The sequence below is a fragment of the Brienomyrus brachyistius genome, chromosome 25, assembly GCF_023856365.1.
Source record: "Brienomyrus brachyistius isolate T26 chromosome 25, BBRACH_0.4, whole genome shotgun sequence".
NCBI classification, from domain to species: domain Eukaryota; kingdom Metazoa; phylum Chordata; class Actinopteri; order Osteoglossiformes; family Mormyridae; genus Brienomyrus; species Brienomyrus brachyistius.
The window spans coordinates 9,111,328-9,117,327 of NC_064557.1; the positions used below are offsets into that span (position 1 = coordinate 9,111,328).

Sequence of the window (6,000 nt, forward strand, 5' to 3'; positions counted from 1 at the left end):
CAATTGCAGAGTCATAAGAGAATTTTTGCAGAAAACTGTTGGTTGCATTGTGTGAGAAGTACAGTATATGGTGTAGAGAAATGGGGCCAGGACTGTTCCTTCTGGGGCCCCTGTACTGCACACGACACACTGTCCTGTATCTTCACACATTGCGGTCGGTTTGTCAGATAGTCCAGAATCCAGCTGGTGAGGTGGGGGCCCACTCCCGTGTACAGTAACTTGTCCCTCAGTCTTGTGGGTATGATGGTGTTGAAGGCACTGGAGAAATCAAAAAACATGATTCTCACAGTGCTCCCAGGCTTTTCCAGGTGAGAGAGGGATCTGTGTAGGAGATGAATAATATCATCATCTACCCCAATGCCAGGCTGGTAGGCAAACTGAGGTGGGTCCAGTGAAGGGCTCACTAATGGTCGAAGGTGGACCAGGACCAACCGCTCCAGGGTCTTCATCAGATGAGATGTCAGCGCCACCGGCCTGTAGCTGTTGAGGTCTTTAGGCTGCGATGTCTTAGGTACTGGTATCACAGAAAATGTTTTCCATAGCTGTGGTACCTTCCCTAGCTTCAAGCTCAGGTTAAAGATATACTCAACTATCCCACACAATTGGTCTGCACAGGACTTGAGAACTCCTGAGCTAATACCATCTGGACTCGTCGCCTTCCTTACTTTAATCCTTCTGAGTTCACACCTTACCTTGTGTTTAGTGAGATACAAGTCAGGGCAGAATTGCTGTGTATTGGGGGTAGTAGCTAGGGGTGAGAGACAGTATGCAGGGTATGTGGTGGGGGTGTGAAGTGGTGATAAGGTGGGGGAGGGGGGGCAGTGGCTAGAAGGCTCAGATGAAGGTGAAGGTGGCAGGAACACTGGGCAGCATGTATGACATATGAAGATGATGTGAGCATGAATGAATGACATGAGTGGGGGCGTGGCCCACAGCAGTGGAATGAGGAGCTGCTTACCTGATCTTCAATGGGGAAAACTCAGAGTATATATCCTGGCTGAAATCGCCCACTGTGGCCCTATCAATCGCCACTGTGGCCCTCAATGAATACAGGTGCAGTGGCCAAGTGGTAAGGCGTCGGTCTCGTAAACCGAAGATCACGGGTTCGAACCCCGTCTGTGCCTTTATGTGGGCGGTAGTGGCTTAATGGCTAGGGAAGCACATTTGTAATTAAAAGACAGAGGTACTGCTCCTCAAGTGCTGAATTAGCTGCCCCCTGCTGTTACATATGGGTTAAATGCAGAGAACACATTTCATCACAAAGGCTGCCCCCAGTCTTAGAGCAACATAAGTGCTGATGCAAAACGAGGTAGATGCATTTAACCTGAATTTAACCTCCAAATAATTGGCCCCGTAAAGTTTTCCACCCGTTCACTTCAGTATTTCACCACTAGGGAGAGATGACGGTGGATGTACGCCGTAACGGATGATTTACAGATTCTCGCTCTATCAGAATCGTCTCGAAGATGGCGTTTTTTGTATGGGCACAGAGTTGCCCAGTACAACTCTATTTTCGCTTCAATTAGGCCACACGCAACTCTTCTGCAATTTTGGAGTGATATTCCCTCAAGGCACCCTGACACCAAACCTGTTAAACCTGTCGCCGTATTCTTTTAGTTTGAACGTGAATAAATGTGAACCCCAATTGTGGTCCTTTTTGTGCCCAAACAGGTTATACTCAGGTGACTGCGAACCACCTAAACTCAATTCAGTTATCGACTGCTCCAGTTGTGTCAGCAGTCATCTATTATACCTAACAGCAGCTCCACCTTATGGAGGCGGGGTCTCCCCCCAGCCCCGCCCAATGCCACGCCCATTTCTAGGAATACGCAGTGTCAGCGGTCACCCCCAGGCAGGTGGTGAAGCCTGTGATAGCCAGGAGATGTTGAGGCTCCCGTCCACCACCGACAGGATGAGGACTCGATCCCTGCATGATTATACATCCGTAGCCCTGAATCTGGAGGACCAGCATGATAGGATCCACCTATCATGTTGGGGGAGAGACGACCCCCAACCTCAACCTTGAGTCAAGATTGTGGGGGTGGAGGGACTCACCCGGGACGAAGCTGATCCTCTCCATCAGTGATGGACCCATGAATCACGTTAAAGAAGGCAGTGCCGAAATGACCCCCCCCCCCCCCCCCCCCCCAGTGAAAACAGCAGAGACGCGATTTTGTAAAAGAAAGCGCCAGAAAAAAATACGGTAAATCAGCACTGGAACTGGGAATTGCAAGTGAAAACTCATGCATTTTATAGTGACAAGATTTAATGGTTTATGCAACCTGTTCTGTGCAAAATACAAGCAACAAAACGCGCGTACTGTCGGGGAGTCCCCGGCTAACGATATGCATGCTTGTCGCGCTGTAGTTTTACGTACTGCAATACGCCTACGCTGAATTATTTTTTAAGGGTTCGTTGGTAAATGCTGCCACCACATTTTCCTGATTTCTCTGGGGAGATCCAGACACATGAGACAGTAATACAGAAGGTGTTTTTTATTAATACATTTAGCTGAGAGCTACAACCTTCTCTAGAGGGTGTGGCAGTATGACTATTTTAAGTACCTGTGCCTTTAAATGGGCGGGCCGATTTGTATTGTAATTCGTGGTAGCGCCCTATAAAAATGGCAGTGGTTGGCTGGGGGTCGAACGCTGGCAAGGTTCTTCCGGTTACCTGACTTCGTGGTAAAGATCTGCATACGACGGATTTATTGGAGGCGGCTGTTTGGCAACGTGGAGGGAGTTTATCCGGCTGGTTGGAGATCACTACGCCATTAAGCATTGCTGTTCTGCCTGCTTTTACAGCTGCGGTCTGGATTGCCTGTCCTGCAGTTGCTGCTGCTTTGCCTCTTTGCCTCTGCTCTTGTTTTCTCTCCTTTTTTTTTGTATTGAAAGTGAGGGATTTTATTTTGTGTGTTTTAAGATTCTTTGGGGTTGGGATGCCATAAGGGAGGAAGGGAACTTTGTGGTGGCATGTTGTATTGCGTGTATGCATGGGAATTGTAGTGTTTTGTTTCAGGATGCCATCTGCTGTTTAACTGTTTAACCTCCTACCCTGTGTGGACCAGCCCCGAGGTTTTATCTCGTCGTGTGGATGGTGTTTTTAATTTTGTTATAATAAAAGATTGTAAGTGGAGTCACGTCTCTTGCTGCCGTGTATAACGGACCTGAGTACCTTTCTCTTGGAGTTTCATTTAGCTTAGGAACTATTTCCCTGGGCGCAATTCCCAGGGTGGCGTAGTCGGTGTCTTAAGGGGTGGTTCCCCTGAACTCTGAGCCCAGCGCTGCGACAACTTGGCGTAGTCGGCAGGATTTACTTCGGTCAGCAGAGACGTGTGCTCCACTTTATGTTTTTTTTTGGAACTGTAATTTGGGAGAGGCAAGGCAGCAGCAGTTGGTTTTGTGGCTATTTTTAAGTAATATCTGGATATTTGAGTGACCCATTGTTTGGTACTCCAAGCTACTCAGTTGTGCAGCCTGGTCTCTATGGTGCTATTATGGAGGAAGAATTGCAAGAATTGAGGAACCTAGTTTTGCAGTTGCGGACTGATAACGAACAGCTTCGCCAGCAGCAGGTTGCTTGTATATTTGAACCGGGTGCTACACCTTCTACCTCAGCACCTCATGCAGCCCTCTCCAGCCCTATAGTACCTGCAGGAGAGCGAGTGGTGTTTGTACCTCGGGAGCGCAAGTGCCCCATGTTCAGAGGACGTTCTGGTATAGGGTTGAATGAGTGGCTTGAGGAGGTACAGGCATGTATGCGGGCGCGGCATTTAGCTGTGTCTGATCAGGCGTTCTTTTTATTTGACCATCTAGAAGGGGAAGCTCGTGAGGAGATAAGGTACCGCTCTGGTGTAGAACGAGGGGATCCGGCTTGCATAATTGATGTTTTGCAGGAGTTGTATGGGTGCTCGGAGCCATATGTAGCTTTGCAGGAGGCTTTCTTTTCTCGGAGGCAACAAGAAGGGGAGACACTGCAGGAGTTTTCCCTTTCATTGATGGGCCTTATGGAGAAGGTGAAGCAGCGGGCCCCCAGTGGCACATTGAATGCTGACGTCTTGTTGAGGGACCAGTTTGTTGAGCATGTTTTGGATGGTGCTCTCCGTCGTGAGTTAAAGCAGATGGTGCGTAGGCAACCCACGGCCACCTTACTTGATGTAAGGGGTGAGGCGATTAGGTGGGAGCGAGAAGGTTTACCGAGTAGTCGTGGCCGAAGTCAGTCTGTTCCATCAGCTTGTGGTATCCAGTATGGAGTACAGGGTAATCCCCGGGGTGTGGGTGATTCCGTCCGGGGTTCTGAGATGCGTGAGCTGAGGGAACTACTAAAGGGCCAGCAAGAGCAATTGCGCCTACTTACCCGGAGTGTTGAGCTCTTGCAGAGCTCTCATCAGCGTAGTCGTTTCCCTCGCAGCAGTTCCATCATTTGTAGACGCTGTCAGCGGCCTGGGCATATTGCTATGGAGTGTGATGGGGTTCAGGCTCCGTCTCGGTTCCAGTCTTCAGCTGCTCCCCCATTTTCTGGAGGAGAGCCTCACCCACAGCCAGCGTCGGGAAACTAGTGCCCACCGGATTGCAGAGCCACGGTTCGGATGGGGCTCCTACTGGCTCCAGGTTGGTTCCTACAAGTTTAGGCGCTGCCTCTCAACTGATGTCCCCATGTCCACATCTAGACGTGGTGTTGGGTGGGGTTATAGTGCCTTGTTTAATCGACACTGGGTCTATGGTGTCTACCATTACTGAAAGTTGTTTCATTCAGCACTTTGGACAGTGGGGTCAAGAGCGCCTTCAGGCTTGTCACTGGCTACAACTTCGGGCGGCCAATGGATTAACCATTCCTTATATTGGCTATCTCGAGTTGGAGGTTGAGCTTTGTGGTAAGTTAACGCCACAGTGTGGGGTGTTAGTGGTTAGGGACCCCCCAGGCGAGTCATCCCCCCAGGTCCCTGGTGTTTTGGGGATGAATGTGATCCGGCGGTGCTATCAAGAGCTTTTTGGACAGCATGGGCTGGGTCTATTTGAGTCACCTGCAGTATCTGCAGCCCCAGAACCTGTTATGCAGGCATTGCAACAATGCCATTGTTCGGAGGTGCCGTTCTCCAGTGGTACTCCAGGTAAAGTCAGGGTGCGTGGCCGGAAGGTATGTCGTGTCCTAGGTGGTACGATGAAGTTGGTAGCAGCTACTTGTTCAAAGCAGTATGCGAGTGCTACAGTGTTATTTGAACCTACCTTCTCTGGCTTACCAGGTGGGTTGCTGGCTTTTCCTGCATTAGTCCAGGTGAGAGGAGGTACTGCTTCTGTACCGGTACTAAATGTAGGTTCTACTGACGTGGTGTTGTATCCCCGTACCATTATGGGTACTTTGAACAGTGTTCATGTGGTCAGCTTACCTGCTGGTGTTGTCGAAGTGCCCTCTGTTACTGCGGATGTAGCATCTCTATCAGTTGCCCCCGCCATGTTGGACCAGGTGGATAATTTGGACCTCTCTTCACTGTCTGCTGAACAGCAGGTTCAGGTGAGGTCCCTTCTTAGGCGGTATATCTCTGTCTTTTCAGCTCAGGATGGGGAGGTGGGCTGTACCAACTTGCTAGCCCATGACATTCCCCTTTTGGACGATGTCCCTGTTAGGCAACGCTATAGGCGTATACCCCCGTCTGAGTATGAGGTGGTCAAGGAACACATTAATCAACTGTTGGAGACACAGGTGATCCGGGAGAGCTGTAGTCCTTACGCTTCCCCAATTGTCCTTGTTAAAAAGAAGGATGGTAGTCTGCGCATGTGTGTAGACTACCGCCAGTTGAATGGCAAGACCAGGAAGGATGCATTTCCTCTGCCATGTATTGAGGAATCCCTGGATGCGCTTACTGGTGCGTGCTGGTTTTCTACCCTGGACTTGGCGAGTGGTTATAACCAGGTCCCAGTTGCGGAGGAAGATAGACCCAAGACGGCATTCTGTACCCCCTTTGGGCTGTTTGAGTGGAACCGGATGCCCTTTGGGCTTTGT

General features: G+C 49.9%; 1 non-coding gene across 1 annotated transcript; it reads left to right on the forward strand.

Moving 5' to 3' along the window:
* The first annotated feature begins 1,052 nt into the window (after window positions 1-1,052).
* trnat-cgu (transfer RNA threonine (anticodon CGU)) lies at window positions 1,053-1,124 on the forward strand. Its single transcript has one exon. It is a non-coding gene; the product is annotated as a tRNA-Thr (tRNA).
* The last annotated feature ends 4,876 nt before the right edge of the window (window positions 1,125-6,000 follow it).